Source organism: Dioscorea cayenensis, chromosome 20, assembly GCF_009730915.1.
Source record: "Dioscorea cayenensis subsp. rotundata cultivar TDr96_F1 chromosome 20, TDr96_F1_v2_PseudoChromosome.rev07_lg8_w22 25.fasta, whole genome shotgun sequence".
Taxonomy (NCBI): Eukaryota; Viridiplantae; Streptophyta; class Magnoliopsida; order Dioscoreales; family Dioscoreaceae; genus Dioscorea; species Dioscorea cayenensis.
In genome coordinates, this window is record NC_052490.1 from 25,050,147 (window position 1) to 25,063,346 (window position 13,200).

At 42.7% G+C, this 13,200-nt stretch overlaps 1 non-coding gene across 1 annotated transcript; it reads left to right on the forward strand.

Annotated features, from left to right (window-relative positions):
- Positions 1-2,105: 2,105 nt before the first annotated feature.
- Positions 2,106-2,212, forward strand: LOC120252140. The gene has a single exon (XR_005533686.1). It is a non-coding gene; the product is annotated as a small nucleolar RNA R71 (small nucleolar RNA).
- The last annotated feature ends 10,988 nt before the right edge of the window (positions 2,213-13,200 follow it).

Sequence of the window (13,200 nt, forward strand, 5' to 3'; positions counted from 1 at the left end):
ACTTCGCCAATTCTCAACAAAACATACAATGAATTCTTTTAAAAACCCACAATAGAATTGCAGCACAAGCACTCAAAAATTGAAACACCAACACTTAACAATTTATTCATGCAAACAAACTAAACTAAAAGTACGAAAAAAAAGTAAACACTTGGGTTGCCTCCCAAGAAGCACTTGTTTAATGTCACTGAGCTTGACGTATCTTTCTTACCTCACGGTGGTTCATGAATGAAGGTTGTCTTCTTACCCATAACTTGAAAGCATGATGAGCAAAGTCTCTTGAGGGTAGAGGGTGCACTATCGGGCTTCGGACCACCTAACAATGGTTCATCCAACTTTCTTGGCTCATGTACGTCTCCAACAGTCTTGGGGCATTTTCGGTGGCGTCGTCGAGCCCTCTTCATTTTCTGGAGCACCTTCTTCAAGATTCCCGGGGTAGATGTTTCCTCTCCAGTCGAACAAAGTATAATTACTTCTTCATTGCTCTCCTCTTGGTCGAACAAACCTTCATACGGATTCGGGTTGAACATTTCCTGTATATATTCATCAACAATCTCATCAGTAGTATCTAGAAAATACAAAGTGTCATCAAAATCGAGAGAATGCCGCATGGCTTTAGCAAGGCGGTAAGTGAGCTTATCATCTCCGACTCTCAACGTGAGCTCTCCGCCGTCCATGTCAATCAATGCTTTGGAAGTCTGCAATAACGGTCTCCCAAGTATCAAGCACTATAAAGTCAACCGGAAAAATATACTTTTCCGCCTTGACAAGCACGTCTTCAATGATGCCTCTCGGATGTCGTACCGTTCTGTTCGCCAATTGTAAAGTCATCCGAGTAGGCCTAGGCTCACCCAAGCCTAGCTTTTGGAAGAAAGTATATGGCATGACGTTGATACTTGCCCCTGAATCCGCCAATGCCATTTCCTCACCTAAGTTGCCGATGTTACACGGAATAATGAAGCTTCCTAGGTCTTTCTTCTTGTTCGGCATGTTCTTTTGCAACACCGCCAAGTATGAAGCATCAAGCACCACTGAAGCACTCTCCTCCAATTTCCTCTTGTTGGTCAATAGGTCTTTCAGGAACTTCGCATACTTAGGCATTTGAGCCAAAAGCCTCAACAAAAGGAATGTTGATGTGGAGTTGCTTGAACAAACTCAAGAACTTCTTATACTGGTCATCCCCTTGGTCATTCTTTAATCTAGAGGGATAAAGGGATTCTTGGCTTTGAAAGATGGGGTGCCACCTCTTTCTCTTTGTTTGCTCCCTTCTCAACCTCTACGACCTCAGGTGCGTGTTCTTTCGGCTTGTCACTCGAAAGCCGCCCTTCAACCTCACGACCGCTTCTCAAAGCGATCGCCTTCACATGTTCTCTCGGGTTGGTTTCCGTGTTGCTTGGTAAACTTCCATGTGGCCTTTCGGAAAGAGATTTCACAATTTGCCCCACTTGATTTTCAAGGTTGTGCAAGGAGGCGGTGTGATTGCGAAGTGTAGCCTTGACTGATTCAAACCTTGTATTTGCCGATTGAACAATTCTAGCCAAGTGCTTCTCCAAATCCGTTATTCGGGTTTCCAAGCCTGAAATTCTGTTTTCCACTTGAGGGGCTTGTTGTTGTTGTTGGAACCCCGATGGCCCCATGGTCTTCTGTGGTCCTTGATTACTCCATGAAAAGTTGGGATGATTCTTCCAACCTGAATTGTAGGTGTTGCTGTATGGATTCCCTTGAGGTCTCATTCCATTACCTACAAAGTCAACATTCTCAACTGAAGAAACATCACCTATGACGATTAGGCAATCGGAAGGAGCATGTCCTCCACCACAACCGGTACAATTTGTCATGGCCGCAACTCTATTCGAAGCTATAAGATCTAGCTTCTTACTCAAACTCTCCACTTGGGCCGCTAATGAACTTACCCAATCAATTTCATGGAGACCGGCCACCTTTTTCTTTTCCCTAGCGTTCCACTGGTAGCTATTTAACCCAATTTTCTCAATCAATTGACGTGCCTCGTCGAGGGTCTTGCTACCTAAGGTACCTCCTGCCGCCGCATCCAAGAGTTGCCTTGTACTCGGGTTCAAACCATTGTAGTTGTCTTGCTACCTAGGAATCCGTGTTGCGGACACTTGCGCATGAGTTCCTTGAACATTTCCCATGTCTCAAATAGAGACTTCAATTCCAACTGCATAAAGGATGAGATCTCATTCCTAAGCTTTGCTGATTTTTTGGGAGGGAAATAACGGGCTAGAAAAAGCTTCTACCATCTCCTCCCATGTAGTGATTGATGCCCTAGGTAATGAGTGTAGCCATCGCTTTGCTTTTCCCCTTTAAGGAAAAATTGGAAGGTTCTCAATTTGATGGCATCATCCGTCACACCATTTATCTTCGAGATGTCACACACCTCGAGGAAGCTTTCTATGTGATCTGCTTTGGATCCTCATCGGCCAAACTGTTGAATTGTGCGAGGCTGCTGCGAGATTTGGATGAATGCCGGCTTTAGCTCGAAATTCTGAGCTGTGATTGGGGGACGCACAATACTCGATTGTGCCCCCAACACTGAAGGTCTGGCATTATCGGATAGTGTCTGTTGTTGCTCATTTTGTTCTGCCATGTTGTCAGATCCTTCTACTTCCAAATCAACTGGATTAGGTTGTTCTTGTACAGGTTCTTTCCCTTTCCTTTGAAGTGTATGTTTAAGCTCAGGGTCTCCTTCAATCAATATTGATGGATTCCCTCGGGTCATAACCTAGAGCTACACCAAAAGTAAAGAAAAGGAAAATCAGAACGATGATAGAATAAGAAGATATCAAATAGAATGGGTAGTGAAATAGCTAAGAAAACAAAGTGCAAAGTATCTCTAAACGCCTAGCTCCCCGGCAACAGCGCCAAAAACTTGACAAGTACCCCTTGCTTATATCCCGCAAGTGAACGGGTTTGTCGAAGTAATAATCCCGGGTGAGCGGGATCGAATCCACAGGGAGTAGGAAATGAAAATACTTAATTTGGTTCTTAGCTATGTGAAATATCAATAGTGATTGGTGTGAAATTGATTCAATTATCAATAATAAAAGAAATAAGTGAGAGAGCAAGAATAAAGAAGAGGGTAAGGCACTCGATAAAGATGGGGTACTCGGATGATGCTTCACCTAGGAAAATCATTTCGAGTGCAAGAACTCTCTCTATTATGCTTCCTAATCAATGCAATAGTGAGTCATGGAAATCCTTACATACATAGTCCCAAATCTAAGGTCAACTATGCATAACTCTACTCATGTCCCGGAGGAGAGATTAAATAACATCTCAACCTCGCACTCGAATAAAGTTGCAATGGGCTCTAGGGATTCCAAGTGATAAATCGCTTCCTAATTATAGAATTAAACCTTTGGTCCAGGAGGAAAGTCCCTAGCCACAATTAAGCCCTAGATACTAAGATCCCCTCAACGCTTCACTCCATTGCTCACGCAACTAGGCCCCAGCGGAGGTTCATCCCTTAGACCATTCACTCTATTTATGGCTGCAAAGAACTCAAGGAACGGAGGTAGAATCTATCACGTCGTAGGGAAAAGGGGACGCTCCTGTACAACTCGACTCACCCTCTCAATCATCTCCAACCTAGCTTTGTCTAACGCTCGTGGTGTGTCACTCACTCACAACGTTACCAACAAGAACTCTCAACCCTAGTGTCACTCTAGGGGAAATGTTCATACAATCAAGCATGCAAGGTTGGAACTCACAATAAACATTAATTTATTAAAACCATAATAAAGAAGTTCAATGAAACGAGTACATCCTAGGGTTCACAATCACCCGAGTACCCACTAGGGGTTTAGCTCTCCATGGAGCTAAGTACAATCAAAGAAATTGAATGTAAAAGCAATGAATCCATAAAGAAACCCACTCGATCGTTGTGTCGATGGTCTTGTGGAGAGTCCTCTACTCGTCCTCCAAGGATTCCTTCGTCCGGTATAGGATACGCCTCGATCGTAGCTCCCCTACCACCCTTCTTCCTAATGGAATCACGATGTCGGAGCCGTAGAACCTCTCCAAAACCTTGGCCAATACCCCTCGAAACCCTAGCTGAAACCCTCTCACCAGTTGGGGAAAAGATGGAGAAAAGAATACTGAAATCGGGGCTGAAATCGGCTTTAAATAGGGCTGGAATCGGGCGACTACACGGTCGTGTATGATGTCACACGCCCCTGTGGATCCTCTGTTTCTCTGATTTCTCGGCCGGCTGTGAACAGTGCTGCTACAGTTCTCTCACCTAGTGTCACCCTAGGGGAAATGTTCATACAATCAAGCATGCAAGGTTGGAACTCACAATAAACATCAATTTATTGAAACCATAATAAAGAAGTTCAATGAAACGAGTACATCCTAGGGTTCACAATCACCCAAGTATCCACTAGGGGTTTAGCTCTCCATGGAGCTAAGTACAATCACAGAAATTGAATGTAAAAGCAATGAATCCATAAAGAAACCCACTAGATCGTTGTGTCGATGGTCTTGTGGAGCGTTCTTTACTCGTCGTCCAAAGATTCCTTCGTCCGGTATAGGATACGCCTCAATCGAAGCTCCCCTACCACCCTTCTTCCTAATGGAATCACGATGTCGGAGCCGTAGAACCTCTCCAAAACCTTGGCCAATACCCCTCGAAACCCTAGCCGAAACCCTCTCACCAGTTGGGGAAAAGATGGAGAAAAGAATACTGAAATAGGGGCTGAAATCGGCTTTAAATAGGGCTGGAATCGGGCGACTACACGGGCGTGTATGATGTCACACGCCCCTGTGGAATTTCCACACGGGCATGGATAATTTCCACACTCCCGTGTGGATTCTCTGTTTCTCTGATTTCTTGGCCGGCTGTGAACAGTACCTACTACAGTACTCTGCCAGAAATACTCCCGAATTCCATACTTTCATTGGGGTAACGCAAACGGGCACACGTTTATGTCGTGAATCACTTGCCTCTTCAATGATGTGCACATTGGTGGATCTCTTGTTCTTATATGCATAAATCAAAATGTTCGACTGTGACTGCCTTTGTGGCCCTCCAAATGAATGTGCTCACTCGAATACGAGGAGGTTAGCACACACTCTAGCATCTCACACCTGACCTATGTCTTCACGTTTGAACCTTAGCAAGATCTCCTCCAAAATAGGTGCATTATGATCCACATTGGCCTATTTCCTTCATACTCGGCCTCACAACCCTACCTGCATAAAAGTAACATAAAAATACACATATTAATGTAAAAACCTGAGAAAAGTAATGGTCAACAAAAGGAATGAATGCTTCGCATTCATATCACACAAGCACTTATCACAGGTCATTAAGGGAGCTTGGTGAGCCTCTCCACATTCCATGGAAGCTGGACCTGATACGCAAAGCTTACAACACCCTTTGTTCAGGTCACCTCTCGCCGTGTGGACAAGATTAACTGGAGAAGTTTGTTCCACCTTTCTCCATTGTTTTCATTGCATATATTACTATGTTTTTTATGACTAGTGTACAATGGGGACAATGTACAACACTAGGTGTGTGACACGTCCGAATATGTGTGTAAACTGCAAGTGCACGGGTGTCGAAGTAATAAAATACCCGGTGAGTCGGGTAGCCAAATCCACAGGGAACAGGGCTACTAGTACTAACTTCTTCTCTGCTTTCTATCCTAATTATAAATGTAAAGGTATGATGATCTAATGTGCAAAGAAATGAATACCGGAGACAAATATGCAAGGGTTAAATGGATGGAGATCTCAATCAGTAAAAGTGGAGTATTTGGGCAATGCTCCCCCCTAGGATTCTGGTATTAGGTACCGAATGAGCAAAGTGTTTCTATGAAGAGTAAGTTAAGTCATGGAAATCCAAATATTATCGGATCCGGCCTCCCGATCACCAATACTAGTCCCCTACGAGGTCCCAGTGGAGAAATCACTCAATCTCAACACTTCACACCACATATGACCGCAAAGCACTCTAGGGATTCCAAGAGGTGTATCTGATTCCTAAAGATTGATCCAACCCTAATTCCCGGCGAAGGATCCTAACCCCTTACAAGGTCCTGGCGGAGAAATCTCTCAATCTCATGCCTCACACCAAATATGGTTGCATAGAGCTTAGGGAACAAAGATAGAATACACCAATCGGAGGGGAAAGGGGATGCTCACTATCTCATGACTCGCCCTCTCAACTCTCTTCAATCTTGAGATTCTAACCCTAATGGAGACCTCTCTCTTGCCAAGGTAACAAATCATGCAAACCAAATAACCAAAAGATCAATAAGCCAAGCAAGCATTAGACAATCAAGATTAAAACTTAATCAAACTCGGATTAAATAGAAACACTAAGCAAATCCACAAAAGATGAGAATCCTAGGGTTCACAAGCCCAAATACCATCTAGGGTTTTAGCTCTCCATGGAGCAACATACAAAACATACCATCAATGAATGAAAGTACATTAAAACCATAGAAATAAACCCCCTTATATATGAACTGATGGCAATATTGTGTCTTTATATGAACTGATATAAACCCCCTTATTCAATTCAAGAAAAATGAGTCTTTGTCAGTATTCCTCTACTAATGAAGCATGAATGCGTTTATGTAGACTGTAATCGAGTAGTTGGGTGGCTCTTGTGCGTAACCAGCATGTGCACTCTCCAGAAAGATTTTTTGTGCAGTCTATGTTAGTCGGACATGAAAAAAAAATGATGAAATGAAATGAAAATAAAAACCCTAGTGTTCTTTTTGACTACTTGCTAGAGGCTTTGAGAAGGAAAAGGGAGTTAGTTCAGATGTGGGAATTAGAAGGATCTCACTTGTTCATTAAAGTAGCACTTAGCATTTTAAGAATCAGTACTCTTGAATGTGGAGTGATTAGCATCTAGAGCTATACTGATTAAAGTCAATAGGCTAAACCATATCAGGGCAAATGAAATACAAGGTTCACACACATAGCACAGACATATAGGAGGTGAGACAGGATCTTTCTATTGTTCTTAGTGTTTGTAACTCATTATCTATTTATCATTTTCCAATGCTTGTAGAGTCTTCTATTTATTTGAGTCGGGTATAATACATTTAGCCACTTATCATTTCCCTTGTTCTTCATGATTTGTTTGCTTGGGGACAAGCAAATGCTTAGGTGTGGAGATATTTGATAAGTGTCTAAATGTACGTATTTTAGTGTATATTTGATGTATTTAGCATGTATTTCTATAAGGATTGATGCCCGTTTTGTGCTTAATCATGTGTTATTTGCTTTACAGGACACGGAAATGCCATGGTGGACACGAAGATCCAATTTGGCAAAAAAGGATAAGAAAACCAGGCCGCGGTACTGCAACATATTCATTGTAGCATATACTGTAGTTGTACTGTAGCATCGACATTAGAGCAAGAACACTGTAGCTACACTATAGCACCTGGAGAGTTTTTGAGTCAAGATTTGATCCAGGCCATACGGCCTCAATGTTGCCCTAGATTGACCCCGGGATAAAAACTGTAGCTAGAGAAGAGAAGAGTTTGTTTAAAGGCATACTGGGTCAATGAGGTACTCACTGACCCAGTATGGATACTGTTACAAGCTAAAATGGAGTTTGCCTACTTCAAACTGCCTCAATGATCTCCTCATTGAGGTAGTATGGAGGTACTCATGGAGCCAGTATGAAGCCAGTATGGATGCCATTTTGGGTGTTTTTGAGTCTCATTTGATTGGCATACGGGTTGTGTTTGGAGGGAGTATACTAGGGGTATATGAGGGCATTAGGAGGGTTTTCTAAAGCACTTTTTTGGCAGACAACACTTGGGTGGAATAGAGGAGAAACAAAGACATCATCTTGGTAGAGCTTGGCTTGAGACATGGAGGTGATCAAGAGCTTGAACTTCAAGGGGAGAACTTCATCATCAAGAGAAGAGGAGCATTCGGCATTCCTTTAGCTAGAGGAAGCATCATTCGGCCGGTATTGTTCTTCTTCATCATCATTCGGACTAGGGGGTATCTCTTATGTATTTGCTTTATAATTTTCTTGAGATTGTTATATTTATTTGTATGATGGCACACTAGACCCCCAAGGCTACATCGGATGTGGGTGAACCTTGGGGGTTCATCATGTATTTTTAGATGCTAAACCTTTATTTGGAATGCATTGAAGTGATTTATGGTTTGGCTCATTATGCTTTTATCCTCGGAACTATTAGTTGGAGAAATCCTTAGTTCTTTATTGAGTTGTACATACTGCATGCTAACCTACTCGCAGTGTACTAGATTTTTAATGAGCTAAAAAGGGGTATTCTTTGACCAACATACGAGAAATTGGTGTCGAGTAGCCCCTCCGAACCATGAGGATAAACTTAGGTTAAGTGTATCCTTATCGAGTGATCTCCCTACACTTAATGCAATCGTGAGGGAATATGATTAGGGAGAGATCCTTGTCATCATTCGTATGGGATTAGGGTTTAACCGCCTAGAAATTAGGGTTGAACTAATGTTGAGGTCCGTTGGTCTAAATCACCCTTGCTATTTTATTCTTATGCATCCATACATCATGATAACCCCTCATGGGGATCCACATCCCAAGGCCTATTTACGTCATCCTTACTCTTGTAATCTCCTTGCTTGCCTTGGAATTGTTATACTTGTGATTTATCTACATTCTTGCATGTATTAGAGTAACATACCATGTTTAAGTTGTAAGGTTAGAAAGTAAGTGATGGAGGAGCAATAGGAGCTCCTTAGCCACGTGGAATACGATCCTTATGCTTTTGCACAAGGCATTATTTGGCGACCCCGTACACTTGCGAGCATGCAATCAATCATCATAAGGAAAGAACACTTCACATTTTTATCACACAAGCACTTATCAAATATGATGAGCAACAACTTGAGGGATCTGGGATCGACTATACCTAAGAGGACACACCGAACTCTATTGGATCCTTCTACTCCAATATTATCCTCTCTTTTTTTCTTATTAGCTTGATTTCAATTCTACTGACATACTTTGATCTTATTGAATTGATGGCTATGATATGATGTACTGCATTGATCTCATCTTAATGTGTTCAATGTGTTGAATTTTTAATGTGTTGGATTTGTTTACTAATGGTAGAGTGTTGTGGGATATAATCTGTACTTGTTTTAAAAATGACGCTAGCAGTGTCATGTAGGATGTATTGTTCTATGGAAATGTATTGACGCACCCCTTGTGTGTGTACTGTAAGTGCACGGATCGTCGAAGTAATAAAATACCCCACTGATAAATGCTTGAGTAGACATATTTTTATATATGTTTTACATGCATTGAGCATCATTTTTACTATGGTTTATGTCTCATATTGTGTATTTGGTGTTCTTTTATGCATATAGGTTGTGAATGCCTTGAAGAGTAAAAAGGAAGCAAAGATGGGCTATAAAGACATAATGTTGGGACTTCTTGTTCAATTCAAGGACCAAGACACGAGAGGAGTTTATAAACGTGGAGATGTGTGCCAACTTCCATGAAGATTCAAGTCAATTCACTAGTTGGAAGGGCACAAAGGCAGCCACATCTTCATGTTTCTTCTCTTTGTGAAGATTGCAAGACCTCTCAAAGATACATCGATGAAGAAAAGTTTTATAGCCTACCACATGGACGTGTGCCCGGACATGTGACCTCAAGAGAAGAGTGATTGGACAGCGTTTTGTGAAAAGTACTGTAGCAAAATTATTGTAACAGTACTGTATCAAAATTACTGTTCACACGCCCACGTGAAAATTTCTGCAGCCCACGCGGCCACGTGGAAAATGCACATGGGCGCGTGAGGGCACGTGACAGGCGCGATCTAAGGCCTATAAATAGCCGTTTTGCCCTATTTTTTCTCATCTTTTGTGCGGCTCTTGAGGTGTGAGACGGCTAGGGTTTGGAGAGGAGGTCTTTGTGGCTTTGGAGGCGCTTCGTCACCAACTTTGATCGATTCCTCCTCCGTCATAGCATCAAGGAAGCCACCGGTGAACCTAGCTTCGGAGTGGGTCCTTCAAGACGTCGAAGCTCTCCATCAAGGCCATCAGTTCATATATAAGGGGGTTTATTTCTATGGTTTTAATGTACTTTCATTCATTGATGGTGTGTTTTGTATGTTGCTCCATGGAGAGCTAAAACCCTAGAGGGTATTTGGGCTTGTGAACCCTAGGATTCTCATCTTTTGTGGATTTGCTTAGTGTTTCTATTTAATCCGAGTTTGATTAAGTTTTAATCTTGTATTCTCATTGCTTGCTTGTTTAATTAATCCTTGTGGTTGATTGGATTTGCATGATTTGTTACTTTGATGTGAGAGAGGTCTCCATTAGAGTTAGAACTTCAAGGTTAAAGAGGGTTGAGAGGGTGAGTCATGAGATAGTGGAGTGTCCCCTCTCCCTTCCGATTGAGTGTATTCTATCTCCGTTCCTTAAGCTCTATGCAACCATATTTGGTGTGAGGCGTGAGATTGAGAGATTTCTCCGCCGGGACCTTGTAGGGGGTTAGGATCCTTCGCCGGGAATTAGGGTTGGATCAATCTTTAGCAATCGGATACAACTCTTGGAATCCCTAGAGTGCTTTGCAGTCATATGTGGTGTGAGGTGTTGAGATTAAGCGATTTCTCCACCGGGACCTCGTAGGGGGACTAGTATCGATGATCGGGAGGCCGGATCCGATTATATTTGGATTTCCATGACTTAACTTACTCATCATAGAAACACTTTGCTTATTCGGTACCTAATACCTGAATCCTAAGGGGAGAATTGCCCGAATACCCCACTTTTACTGATTGAGATCTCCATCCATTTTACCCTTGCATATTTGTATCCGGTATTCATTTCTTCGCACATTAGATCACCACACCTTTCCATTTATCATTAGGTTAGAAAGCAGAGAAGAAGTTAGTACTAGTAGCCCTGTTCCCTGTGGATTCGACTACCCACTCACCGGGGTAATTATTACTTCGGCACCCGTGCACTTGCGGTTTACACGCATATTCGGACGCGTGCCACCCACTAAGTGGGTAGTCTAATCCAAAGGGAATAGTTGTTCGGAAACACAAAGTATTGCTATTTAGCTAGAGAAAACAAATTTGTGATTTGATTCAAGGTATTAATGCAAAGAAAGGCACAAGAGAAAGAGAGTAGGCAAGAGGAGTAAGGAGAGGTAATCAATGGTAAAATACGGTACCTAGCCAATGATCACCCTAGGACTATTGTTTCAATTGCAAGACTAATATTATGCCTCCTAATTGAAGTTTAATGAGTCATGGAAATCCAAAGACACATGGTCCCAAACCTAAGGTCAACAACCATGACTATCCCTCTACACTATGCCCGACGGAAATGAATACTCCCAACACTTCACACTACGAGGGACTTCTTGAGGCTCTAGGGACTCCAAGTGATAAACCCTTGATGAGTGCGATCCGCAAGTGCACGGAGTCGTCAAGTAATACCTCTTGTGCGAGCACGAGACGGTCGTATTCCCTGGGCCCAAGGATCTACCCTTACTTCCTCTTCGCTTATTGTCTAGCCGACAGATTCGAAAGTTTTCTCTAATCTATTAATTTAAATAAGATGACTACAAGTGGAGACTAAAATATGGAGAGGGGTATAAAATCAGGGGAAAGGAACGGTCACGGATGCGGATTCCCTAGGGGCTACTAAAGTGCAGGATGCTAAGAATGTCATGCAATTGAAGGTTTGGACCTAGAGATTTCCTAGATTAGGTCAACCCGATGGTCACGACCATTGACCCCTAATCCGGTATAAGTATTGACACGAATTTCTTCCGATCAAATCCTCATACGATTACATTAACAAGTGGGGAAATCCCTAATTAGAGCGGAACACAACTTGGTCTAGCCCCTAATGGTGGAGGGAGTGCAGAATACCCGATGGTCACGGCGTATTCGTACATGAATCCCTTCCAAACTTGGTGTGTCTAGTACAAGGGCGATGGTCACGCTACCAAGTACAACCTAGCGGTTGGTTTTACTGAGTTCTCATGTAAGCAACACATCAAATGCACCAAGAATGAATCTCAAAACACAACAATTGCAATAAACAAACTTAAATCATCCAAATCACAAGTTCACCCCTAAGGTTCACGGCATCCGGTGACCTTGGGGTCTACTCGTCCATACAAACAAATCCAAGCAACAAATCCATGCAAACAACTACAAATGGCATAATAAAAACTCCCTCAAACAATGGAAGAAGGAAGACAAGCCAAGCTAGGTGGAAAGGCTTCCACGGACGCCGCAATGGGGGCGGCTTCCCTCGTCGTCTACAAACTCCCAAAGAAGAGATCGATGAAGATCTAGCCAAATCCGAGCTTCTCCCTTAGATTTCCCTTCTCCAAAACATGTAATCTTGCCTCTCAAAGACTGGTAAAAATAGGCTTGAAGAACTCTCCCAAAAACTCCTCTCCTTGCCCTAGAAGAAATCAGCTTCTTATATACCCCGTCAGTCCATGCGGGCTCTATTCGGGCGCATGCAGCCCGTGAAGCTCACAGCCAAATGCCCAAAAACCTGCCGGTGCTACGATTGCTCGACTATAGTGTTTTTGCTACGAGTACTTTTGTATCGAGGCACGAGAATTCCCGAGCAAACCTCACGGGCATCCATGCGGGCGCATGGAGCCCGTGAAACTCCCGACCAAATGGCGCGGCAAGAACAATAACACCTGCTACGGCGTCGCTACGAGTGCCGCTTCAGGTCTAGGGACCCCCAAAAATGCCGTTTTTGATGTCGAATTCATCCGATTTGCATTTTTTTAAGCATTGTTTGACTCATTTAAGACCTGCAACACCGAAATAACCAATTTAGACATAAAACGGGCATCAATTCGTTAACATGTTCACAAATAATACACGATTAATACATATAAAATACATACATTTAGCCGTTTATCAACCCTATTCCCTAATATAGATCTAACCCTTTGGTCTAGGCGAAAGACCTCTAATCACGATTAAGCCCCAGCACTAAGGATTACTCAACACTTCACTCTATTGCTTGACCAACTAAGTCTCAGTGGAGTTCGTCTCTTAACACTTCACTCTATCACGATCACAAAGAACTCTTGGAACATGGTGGTAAGATAAATCATGTCGGAATGAAAAGGGGATGTTCTGCTACCTCTCGACTTATCCCTCAACCCTCTTCAAACTCGCTAAGTCTAACCCTAATGAAGTT